Source organism: Chenopodium quinoa, unplaced genomic scaffold (assembly GCF_001683475.1).
Source record: "Chenopodium quinoa cultivar QQ74 unplaced genomic scaffold, ASM168347v1, whole genome shotgun sequence".
NCBI classification, from domain to species: Eukaryota; Viridiplantae; Streptophyta; class Magnoliopsida; order Caryophyllales; family Amaranthaceae; genus Chenopodium; species Chenopodium quinoa.
The window spans coordinates 1,058,465-1,070,382 of NW_018743575.1; the positions used below are offsets into that span (position 1 = coordinate 1,058,465).

General features: G+C 42.8%; 1 pseudogene; it reads left to right on the forward strand.

Annotated features, from left to right (window-relative positions):
• Positions 1 to 244: 244 nt before the first annotated feature.
• On the forward strand, positions 245 to 9,956 carry LOC110682642 (annotated as a pseudogene).
• The last annotated feature ends 1,962 nt before the right edge of the window (positions 9,957 to 11,918 follow it).

Genomic DNA, 11,918 nt, shown 5'->3' on the forward strand with positions numbered 1-11,918 from the left:
AATTCCCCTTCCATTAGTCATCAGTCAGGAAGTTCATCTCCCACTTAGGGTAATCAAGCAGGGACAGGTGGAGGGCAGGAAGATGGAGAGATGATGGATGTGAGTAACCAGACTGTTGATAGTTCCATTATGGAAATTCCAAATCTAAATCCACCTCCAACTCCAATTATAATTGATCTCATCTGATGATGAGGAAGATGAAGAGTTTGTCCAAGTAGAGCAAGATCCAGAGTCACCTGAACCAATGGAGGAAGAAGATGACCCTGAATTCGATCCTGGAAGCTACAAACAATCTACCAACAAGGAGGATAATGTTCGAAAGGGCTAGATTTTTGTAGTTTCATTTCTTTTAGGATTCTTAGATTCGTTTCCGCATTTTAATTATTTCAGTTCCAGTAAAGTAATAAGTGGCATGTCCACAGTGAGCCAGTAAACTTATGTAGTTTCATAATTTACTTAAACCCATTTTATTTTAGTATTCCATTCATTTTCTTACTCATCAATAAAATTCCATTTAATTATTTGTCAATTAATTCATTTTATTGACAAATCATTCATTTCGTTCTCAAATCATTCATTTCGTATCATTACTCCAATAAGCCATTTCTTGCCCAAAAATATTACAATGATTTATTTCTAATCTCTGGGAATCCATGGGAATTATTTTTATTTATTAATGTGATGCTTTATTAAATGTGGTTGGTTAGCAATTAATATTTAGTTGTAAAGCTGCAAATTTTGGGAATTTTTAAACTTTGTAAACCCCAATTTGTTAGCTTAAAATTTAATGTGTATGTGTCAAGGGTGTGAGTTAGTTGGATAAGTGTCTAACTTGAGAGCTAGCCAAGACCGTTTTTAATAAAGACCCCTTTGTTTTAATTCAGGTGAAGAAAGATGGCAGGAGGGAGTAGTAACAGCAATGATGGTGGAGAGCTAAGTAAAGTTGTCCCAACAATTAGCAAAGAACTCAACCAATAATGTAGATGCTCAGGGAGAGCTATTAAAGAAGGTGGCAGAGAGCAAGCCACCAACCTATCAAGGAGAGCCTGATCCAACTGTATTGGAAAACTAGTTGAGGGAGTTTGAGAAACTGTTCGGGGCAGTAGGGTGTCCAGAGAACTCAAAAGTAGGTTGTGCTACCTATTACCTTAGGGGTGAAGCTGACCTTTGGTGGCAGCAAAATGAGGCTACCATTAAGGCATTACCTGGATTTAATTGGACTATGTTTCAGGAGAAGATTAGGGACAAGTTTTACCCTAGCTTCTTACAGAAACAAAAAGCTGAGGAATTTTCTAATCTTGCTATAGGGAATATGTCAATTACCGAATACTACACTAAGTTTATTGAGTTGTCCCGATTTGCTATGGAGTCTGTTTCTACAGAAAAGCCTAGTGGCTAGAAAGTTTGAGAGTGGTCTGACTACTGATCTACAGTTAAAGCTGTGTGGTCAAGTATTTGAAACCTTGGATGAAGTGTATGGGAGAGCTGCACATCTTTATGCATTGGAGTTAAAGAAAAGGAAAGAGATAGCCGAGATAGAAGGGAAAGAAAAGAGAAAAGCGGTGGGATAGAATTCTGGAAACCCGCAAGGTAACCGGAACAACTTTAAAAAGCAAAAGTACCAACATAATAACAACAACTTCCACAACAACAATAATTTCCAAGGCAACAATCGCCAAGGTGGACGAAATTTTAATGGTGGAGCTAGGAACTCTAGCCAGGGAAATAACAGGGGAGCAAGGCATTTCTATTGCAAGAGGTGTAAGAATGACCACCCTGGAAAGGATTGTGATGGGAATTTGGTTACCTGTCGTGCTTGCAACAAGCTAGGACACAGGGAGTATGAATGTTTCTCCAAGGACCCCAATAGCAACAGGCAGGGAAATAATCAAGGTGGGGCTCAAAGGAATTTTCAGGGCAGTAACAACTATTCTGGGAACAAGGGCGCACAACAGAATGCGGCGAAAACCAACAATAATAATGGAAACAACCAATTGAAAGGTGGAGCTGCAGGAAAGTTGAATGTTATGAGTAGGCATGAGGCTGATTCCACGAAAGGTGTCATCACTGGTACTTTTTCTATTAACTCTATTCCTATTAAAGTCTTGTTTAATTCTGGTGCAAATTTTTCTTTCATTTCAAAGGCTATTGTTTCAAATTTATCAAATTGTTTGAAAACCGTAGATGAGGTAGATTTGCCTATAGTTATTCCTACGGGTGGGGTAGTAAAGTGTAACAAGACCTTTAGAGATGTACCTTTAGAAATCGAAGGAAAAGTGTTTTTATCGGATCTCATTGAGTTTGGATTGAGTGACTTCGATGTAATTTTAGGAATGGATTGGTTGAGCAAGTACAGTGCAGAGATCAGTTGTAGATCACAGAAAGTAAAAATGAGTACAGCTGATAATGAGTTGGTGACATATAGGATGCATGGTGAAACTAAGTGCCCAAGGATCATATCTGTGTTAAAATTGGCAAAGTATATTAAGAAGGGGCATCCAGTGTATTTTTGTAGTGTGAGGAATATGGAGCATGAGGAGACAACTAAGCCTGAGGATAAAGAAGTAGTGAATGAGTATCTGGATGTGTTTTCAGAAGAGATTCCTGGAATGCCACCCAAAAGGGCAATTGATTTCACAATAGAGCTAGTTCTAGGAACAACACCAATTTCCAAGGCACCATATCGAATGGCACCTGCAGAGATAAGTGAGTTAAAGGAGAAATTGCAGGATTTATTAGAAAAGGGTTATATAAGACCAAGTGCATCACCTTGAGGAGCGCCAGTGTTATTTGTGAAGAAGAAGGATGGAAGTATGAGGTTATGTATTGATTATAGGGAGTTAAATAAGGTCACCATAAAGAATAAGTACCCATTACCAAGGATTGATGACCTATTTGACCAGTTGAGGGGCGCAACTGTGTTTTCTAAGATTGATTTAAGGTCTGGATACCATCAACTTAGGATTGCTGATGAAGATATTCCCCAGACTGCTTTTAGAACAAGGTATGGACATTATGAGTTCACAGTAATGCCATTTGGATTGACGAATGCTCCAGCAATCTTTATGGATTTGATGAATAGGGTGTTTCATCCATTTATGGACAAGTTTATGGTAGTGTTCATAGATGATATACTGGTGTATTCGAAGAGTAAAGAAGAACACGTAGAACATTTAAGGGCCATTCTGCAAACGCTAAGGGAAAACAAGCTTTACGCAAAGTTCTCTAAGTGTGAATTTTGGTTGGAGAAAGTGGCATTTCTGGGTCATTTTGTGTCAAAAGATGGAGTAGAAGTAGATCCAGCAAAGATTGAGGCGCGCAGTGAAAGGTTAGCCTACGCCAAAAACAGTGTCTGACGTTAGAAGTTTCTTAGGTTTAGCAGGGTATTATAGGCGTTTTGTGAAAGATTTTTCGAAGATTGCTAAACCTATGACCTCTCTAATGAAAAAGCAAGAAGTTTGTGTGGGATGACAAGTGTGAGGAAGCATTCCAACTCTTGAAACAAAAGTTAATCACAGCGCCAGTGCTTACACTGCCAGACGATAGTGGAGTTTATGATGTATATAGTGACGCATCCAAGAATGGTCTAGGATGTGTACTTATGCAAAATGGGAAGGTAATTGCATATGCATCAAGACAGTTAAAGACTAATGAAGCAAATTACCCTACTCATGACCTAGAACTAGCTGCAATCATTTTTGCGCTAAAGATTTGGAGGCACTACTTGTATGGAGTGAAATGTAGGATTTATACAGACCATAAGAGTTTGAAATACATTTTCACTCAAAGGGATTTAAACTCACGCCAAAGGAGGTGGTTAGAATATACGACGGATTATGACTTAGACATACATTATCACGAGGGGAAAGCAAATGTAGTCGCAGATGCTCTAAGTCGTAAAACCAGTCATGGACTGAATACTTTGATAGTGGTTGATGAGTTATGTAGGGAGATGAGGAAAATGAATCTAGAAGTGGTAAAATGGGGAGTGCCAACAGGCACACATGCGAATCTAAGTATTCAACCAACAATATTTGATGAGATAAGGGAAAATCAAGCAGGAGATGTAAAGTTGGATAGGATTCGTGAGAAAATAAAGCAAGGAAAAGCCATGGATTTCAAAATTCATGAAGATGGGAGTTTAAGGTACAAAGGCCATTGGTGTGACCACAAAAATGTGAGGAGTTAAAGAGAAAGTTGATGGAAGAGGGTCACAATACACCATACTCAATACACCCAGGAGGGGACAAGCTATATAAAGACTTGAAAAAGATATATTGGTGGCCCAGAATGAAGAATGAGGTTGCGGAATTTGGGTCAAAGTGTCTAACTTGTCAGATAGTGAAGATAGAACACAAAAGACCGCAAGAAACTGTGCAATCATTGGAAATTCTTGGATGGAAATGGGATTGTATTTCAATGGACTTTGTGACTTGCCTCCCAAAGTCAAAGAGTGGAAATGACACCATTTGGGTAGTGGTGGATAGACTTACAAAATCTGCAGTGTTTATACCAATGAAGGAGACTTGGAAGATGGAACAACTTACAAAAGCTTACATAAAAAATGTGGTGAGATTACATGGAGTTCCAAAAGATATTGTGTCTAATAGAGATTCTAGGTTTCTGGTTCTGGAAGAGTGTGCAGGAAAACTTTGGTACAACACTTAAGATGAGTACAGCTTTTCACCCTGCCACAGATGGGAAAACTAAGAGAACCATTCAAACCTTGGAAGACATGTTGAGGGCTTGTGTTACAGATTTCCAAGGGGGATGGGAAGATAGCTTAGATTTAATTGAATTTTCCTATAATAATAGCTACCATGCAAGCATTGGCATGGCTCCATTTGAGGCATTATATGGAAGGAAGTGTCGCAGTCCAATCTGTTGGAACGACATAAGTGAAACAATGATTTTAGGGCCTCAAATGATTGAGGATACAGTTAAGAAGGTGAGGGAGATTCAAACTAAGATTCAAGCGACGCAAGATCGCCAAAAGAGCTACGCAGATTTGAAGCGTAGAGAGGAGTAATTTGAGGTCAGTGACAAAGTATTGTTAAAGATGTCACCAATGAAAGGTGTAATGAGATTTGGAAAGAAAGGGAAGCTTAGCCCAAAGTATATTGGTCAATATGAAGTATTGCAAAGGATAGACAAAGTAGCTTATAGGTTGGCCTTACTTATTGAGCTAAGTAAAGTGCATGATGTATTTCATGTATCTCAGTTAAGAAGGTATATCCTTGATAAGTCACATGTGCTACAACCTGAAACTATTGAGTTAGATCAAAGCTTAACTTATGAGGAAAGACCTGTCAAGATCCTTGACAGTAAAGTGCGTAGTACACGCAATAAGGAAGTTAAGATTGTTAAAGTGCTATGGTCTAACCAAGAGTATGAGGAAACAACTTGGAAAGTCGAGGATGAGATGAAAAAGAAATATCCTGAGTTGTTTAAGGTATGTTGGGTTACGGGGACGTAACTCGTGTTCTTTAAGGGGGTAGAATTTCGCGCTTTTTCCCAGTATTTTCTGTTGTTTTTGTGCTTTTTGCACATTTTTCACGGTTATTTCGAGTAATTTTGATCTCAAAGAGATGTTAAAGGCAAAAGTATGACAAAAGAGTACAACAATATTATACAAAGTGAGGAAAAAGTTTGATTTTTGTTGCCCAAGTTTCGGGACGAAACTTCTTTTAGAGGGGGTAGACTGTAATACCCCGTAATTTTATACATATTTTAATTCAAATAAGTATTTCTTAAAGTATTTAAATAATTTGAAATGAATTATTTATGGTTTTTATGAATTTAAAAAGAATTATTTTAATTAAATTTTATTTTAATTATTTAATAATCTTGAAAATATTTTATTTTATGATTTGGAAATATTGGGGCATATTATTTTATAAAAAGATAATTTTTAAAGTCAATGGTATTTAAGAAAAGTCAAAATACTTGTTTGACTAGGAAATGGATCATTAAGGGTAGTAAAGGAATTTTAAGTAGGAGGGATATTGAGAGGGGGTATAAATACCCATCATATGCCTAAGGTGGAGTGCACTCAAAAGTAAAACTCTCTCTCTCCTCTTATTTTCTTTTTCCCTTGATTTTCCCCTTCCCCTTATTTATAATGTTTTTCAATCACCACCCACACACACCGGCCGGCACCACCACACGCCACCACCGGCCGGCGCCACAACCACCAGTGCACGCCAGCAGCGGCGGCCAACAGGCTGGCGTGCGGCGGCCGCCCAGCCGTGGTGGTCGTGCGCCCCTTTTAAAAAAAAATTAAATAATTATTCTTTTTGTTTTAATTTAATCTAACCTTAATCTAATTATTGTTTTTGGGTTTTGTGATGATTTTAGGATGTTTGATAATAAGTATTGTTTCGGGGTTTTTTTGATGTCCTACGGGAGAGTTACAACTTCAAGACTGGAACGGTGCGCATGTACTGCAAAACAAACGGAGACTCTGGATGGTTGGAGCTCCGCCTCCGACGGTCAAGTTAGTACTTGTTTAAGGAGTAATTAATGCGGAAAATGAGTATATGTGTTATCTCTAGGTGAGAGTAAAAATTGCTTAACCCCCTTTAATGAGGATTAATGAGAGTATTTATAACCTTGGGAAGCGTGCCAACTCCTAGGTTTAGGTTAGCCTTGGGCTGACTGGGCTTTCCTCGGTAATTGGGCCTAGGTGGCCTTGTTTCTTAGGTGGAAAAACATTAGGCCACTTGGCGTGGCATGAATGGTCCAAGGTGGACTAATAGCTGCGTGACACGTGGCAGGCTGATGCTGATCCACATGGCGGACATGTGGCAGGACCTGATTGGCCCACGTGGCAAGCTATGATTGGACGGGAAAAATCCCCTAATCATTTGCCCCTCACAGGTGGCACGTGACTGGTCACATCTCTCCTGTGACAGGTGTCGGCCTGTAACAGGCGACGGCCTGCTACAGGTGTCGCTCGGTGAAAGGCCGGGAGTTTTCCCGCTCATTTTTTGAATTTGGGCAGTGACCCTTCAAATTCTCCCCTTGCCTATATAAGGGCATGTTGACCTCAGATATTTTCACACTTGAGAACTTTTATAAGAGAACACTCGGACCCCTGAACCTGCTCTGACATTTCAGACATTTCTTGCCTACCGCCTGTTCTGACAAGCCGACTGATACTTCGACCTTCCAGCACTTTGTCAACTTCTCTCTCGTTCAGGTAACCGTCTGTTCTCTCTTTCTTGTACTTTATTTTTTCTTTTTGAAATGGTACCTCGGAAGCACACGACACGACCTAGGTTAGTGATCAGCCGGTCACCGAGGACGGCTGAGTCTAGGACTAGGAGTGCCGCCTGCACTTTTTCAAACCAAACTTTGCCCTTTATACAAAGTCTGACTGTCTCTGTGTCTATGCAGAACGTAATGGCCAGAACAAAGAGAACAGCTAGGATCTCCAATTCGGACGGCTCCTCCTTTCAGGTGCCGATTAGTGAAACATCTGACCATACGCCAGATGTTGAAGTGAACCAAGGCGGCTCGGCTGCCGAGAGCTCTGAGGGAGGGGTCAAGGTGGTCCCTTCCCATTTCACCGAAGATATGACTACTCATTCTCCCGCCCTTTCTGAAGAAGAGGAGGCGGTCCCCTTAGGGAGAGGGGAGGAGTCGGACTCTTCTGAAAGCGAGTCTGACTCCAACTCTTCGGGTCACCTTTCTATTGACTCCGAGGAAAGGCACAACCGCCTGCATGAGGCGAGACTCTCCCATTCAGTTGAGAAGGGGGATAAATGGGCGGAACCATCCGCCACTCAAAGAGAACAAAGCACCCCATACTATTGCACCGTTCCGAAGGGCCGAATCAAGGCCATGCGAGAGAAAATGGGCAGCTTCTTAGCGGACCATGTAATGGGTCCTGGCTTTCTGGTTTTTGTGCCAGATCCGGAAGACACAGTCGTCTGGCCGGCTGGTACTAGTTATGATGCCGCCTGCTTTGGCTGCTATGAAGCGGCCATTAGGGCTGGTCTGCGTTTCCCTTTACACCCGGCTGTTCAACAAATCCTTGATGGATATGAGCTGGGATTATGGCAGTTAGCCCCCAACTCCTGGTTCAACATCCTTGGCTATGTAGTCGGGTGTGAAATGTATGGAGCGGAGCCGAATTTCGAGGCATTCGCCCATATGAACTATCTCAGCCGGACGCCTAAAGCAGGCGGTACCGGCTGGTTCCAATTGACGAGCCACCGGGGCTGCCTCATGACAAGAGGTAAAGAGAAAAAATGAAAGGATTGGAGAAGCACCTTCTTTATCATGGAAATTTCAGACAAGGTTCTGAACAAACGCTACAACAGGTGGAACAGGGGTCCGCCTCTTCTAGCAGGCAGTCGCAGCATGCCGCCTGTTCCTCCCAAAGCCCAAAAAGAGATCCTGGACCGAGGACTCTTTAAAGTAGAGACCAGGGCCAACCCTGCTACGGGGGTACGAGAGCAAGTACCCCTGAACTACGTCCCAAGTTACAAATGGCTCTATGATGAATACTTCCTGGCCGCTTGTGGCCTTAGCAGTCGGTGCTCTAGAGGTAGCCGACTTGTTGAATGCGTACGCTTGAGGAATTATTTTTTTTTTTTTTAACTTTTTGCGTTTCTATGTGCAGCTGACGCCATGAGCAAAATTACCGCCTCCAAAACAGCGGCTGCTTTGTTGCGAGCATCCGTCCTGCAACAACACACATCAACTGATCCTCCCACCAAGGAGACGCCCTTAGTGAGTTTCCAACCCTTTAGTTGACTCTTCTAAAAAGATAGGATCTATAAGAATATTAACCCTTTTTCTCTTTTTACAAACGGGCACACCAAGAGCTTCCTCCTCCCAACAGCCGGACCCCAAAACACGAAAGACGACTGTGGGAAGTTCGCCTGGTTCTACAAGGAGACAGCCGGCTGCTGAGAAACAGCCAGCCACCCAATCTCAAAATCCTAACAGGCCGCCTAGAGGTATGAAACTGCTCTTCTAGACCGACCCGCTTTTCTTTCACATTCCTGTCTGATGTTTTTGCTTATTTTTTATGCAGCCAGCCCTCAAGAACCGGACATGGTCGAAATGGCCAAGTCCATGATTAGAGTTGTCCCTCCGGCCGAGAGAGAGACGGTCAAGGGTTTCGGCACCCTTCACCTAGATAGAGTTGCAGGGCTCCTTGCTGAGGTAAACTTAGCACAGGCTTGCTATTTATTTATTCATTGTCTGTAATTTTGGATTCTGACGCCTGCTTCCCCTTACAGTCCTTGCTGCGAGTACACGGTCTGCGCAAGCCAATCATCGCTAAAAACAAAGAGGTAAAAGCTGCTAAGGCCATGGCCGCCTCTGACTGTGATAAGGCAATGTTTCAAATTGCCCAGAACGAAATTTTGACAACTGATATTCTTTATTATCAGGCGCAGGCCACCAACACTATTAAGACCGAGTTGGAGACGGTCAAGAAGAGGAATAATGAGTTGGAGGCGGCCAACCAGAGCCTCAATGACGAGCTGAAGCCCCTTAGGCAAAAAATGCAATCATACGACACCTTAGAGCAATCTTTGGAGAATGTCAAGGTACGCCTGGCCAACCAGGAGAAGAGCCTCACTGAACAGCTCTCGGGCCAGGCTGAAAAAGAAAAGAAAGATTTGGTTCGAGACATGATGGATGACTCGGCCCAAATCATGCGCATGACCTGGGCTCGCCTCTTTCCTAGTGCCGACTACTCTTCTTGGGAAAGAACGTTTCGTCAATGCTCTGAAACGTATAACCAAGAAGTCCTGCGAGCGGCTGCCGAGGATGATGCGCTAGAGGAGGAGGAGGCGGAGGCGGAGGAGCCGATTGTGGCCTTGGTGCCAATTGGGGCAGACGCGTCTAAGAAGGCGGCAGCTGGTGCCGGAACAAGAAAGAAAAGGGGTCTTGCTAATCAGGCGGCTGCTGATGTTGAAGATCTGCCCCCCTCTTAAGCTGATGTTTAAATTCTTTTTCTTTGGCCTGCGTGCCATTTGTTATTGTTTCCTTTTACCCGACCAAGGGGCCGGGGTCTTGAATATTTTGCCGGTCTTTATGGCCGGCTTATTTTTGTATCTTTACCCGGCCAAGGGGCCGGGGTTTTGAATATTTGTGCCGAGTCTTTATGGCCGGCTGTTAATAGAATTTTGGCGACCATCTTTTTAGGTCGTCTTAGCTGCCAAATTTCGAATTATGCTCTTATTTTTGCCAAGTGCAGAGGATCTTGGTGTCCGCTTGCATATCATACCGACTGTTTCGGCTAAAAACGCTAAAACTTATCTCAAGAACTTTAAGTCTTAAGTACCGACTTATTTCAAAAAACTTAGCTCAAAAGCTTAGGTACCGACTGCTTATGCCCCTGGACGACTGGTTGTCTTGTCTCCAGGTTAGGCGATTAGTCGGCCATTTACTTAGTCGGATTCCAATGTATTTTAGAAAAATCGTTAGGTTTGTTATATCTTGGTAAGGATCATGGTATGAGAGCTTCTGGATGCCTTTGAACAGGCGGACATGTCATACCTTTTCGGGCCTAGGCCAAGTATGATAGGCCGACTTATGGTGGTGAGATCATCACCTGTCAGTTTTAAGCTTGAGTAGTAGAGGTGACAGGCGGCGAAGGCCAGCTGTTCCACTTGATTCGCCAATCTTTGTTGGCTATTTACTCAAGAGGTACCGACTGTATTTATCCCAAGTAATACAGTCGGTCATCCGACGCGGATGTTAGCTGCGAACACTTGTTTGTTTAGTGTTGAGCTATCCTTGTCTCAAAAACGGCTACGTGGTTGCCCTTTGGGGGCAGTCGTCTAGATGCCGTGTAGTTAGTTTATAGAACAATGTTCCACCCAAAAGGGAGCTGCTCTCTGCGACGAATTTCATCCGAATGGATGTCGTCGGACGCCTGTTGTGATATTGGGACAGGTCGAATTAGTTTTTTATCAGTTGGATCAGGTGGCTAGGCGCCTGGTCTGATCATTTTGGCCATAAGCCTTAAGTAGTTCTTGGTGAACTTATCATAGGAGAGTAGCCGACTGCTTTATCTGTAGGCGTACCCCTTTTAGTACAAAATATAGAGCGAAATGGCAAACTTTATTAGTAGCTTATCAGCTATTTACATTATTCAAAAATAATACTTCTTTAAATTATCTACATTCCAGGTTCGAGGCAAGGGTTGACCGTCTGGTGTTTCCAGGCGGTAGGTGTCGTCCCTGACCTCTTCATGAATTCGATAGGGTCCTTCCCAGTTGGGAGTTAATTTGCCTGATTCATTAGCCCTACCGACTGCTTCCATTTTTCTTAGTACAAAGTCCCCCACTTTGAGTGGACACTTGTACACTCTTTTGTTGTATGATCTTGTCATTCTCAGGCGGTAAATTTCATGGCGCAGGGCTGCATTGCCCCTTCTTTCTGGTAGTGAGTCCAATGCTAGACGCATGGCTTCCCAATTTGCCTCTTCGTCATACAACATTACCCGAAGAGTCGGCTCGTAGTGTTCAATTGGAAGAACAGCTTCTGCACCATAGGTTAGAAGGAATGGGGTTTCTCCAGTCGACCTTTTCTCAGTCGTCCTAATGGCCCAGAGAACATGTGGTGGTTCATCTGCCCATAGGCCGCCTGCTCGTTCAATTTTCTTCTTAAGACCGTCTGAAATGATCTTATTGAAAGCCTCTACTTGGCCGTTTGCTTGTGGCCGGCCGACTGATGCAAAGCAATGTGAGATGCCTTGGTCACTCAGCCAATTTTTAAGAACAGGCGTCTGAAATTGGGGACCATTATCAGAAACCATAGACATGGGCACCCCAAATCGAGTGATGACATTTTTCCAGATGAATGAGATTACATCCTTTGTCTTGATGCCCTTGACAGCTTCTGCCTCTACCCATTTAGGAAAGTAGTCGACTGCAACGAGTATGTACCGC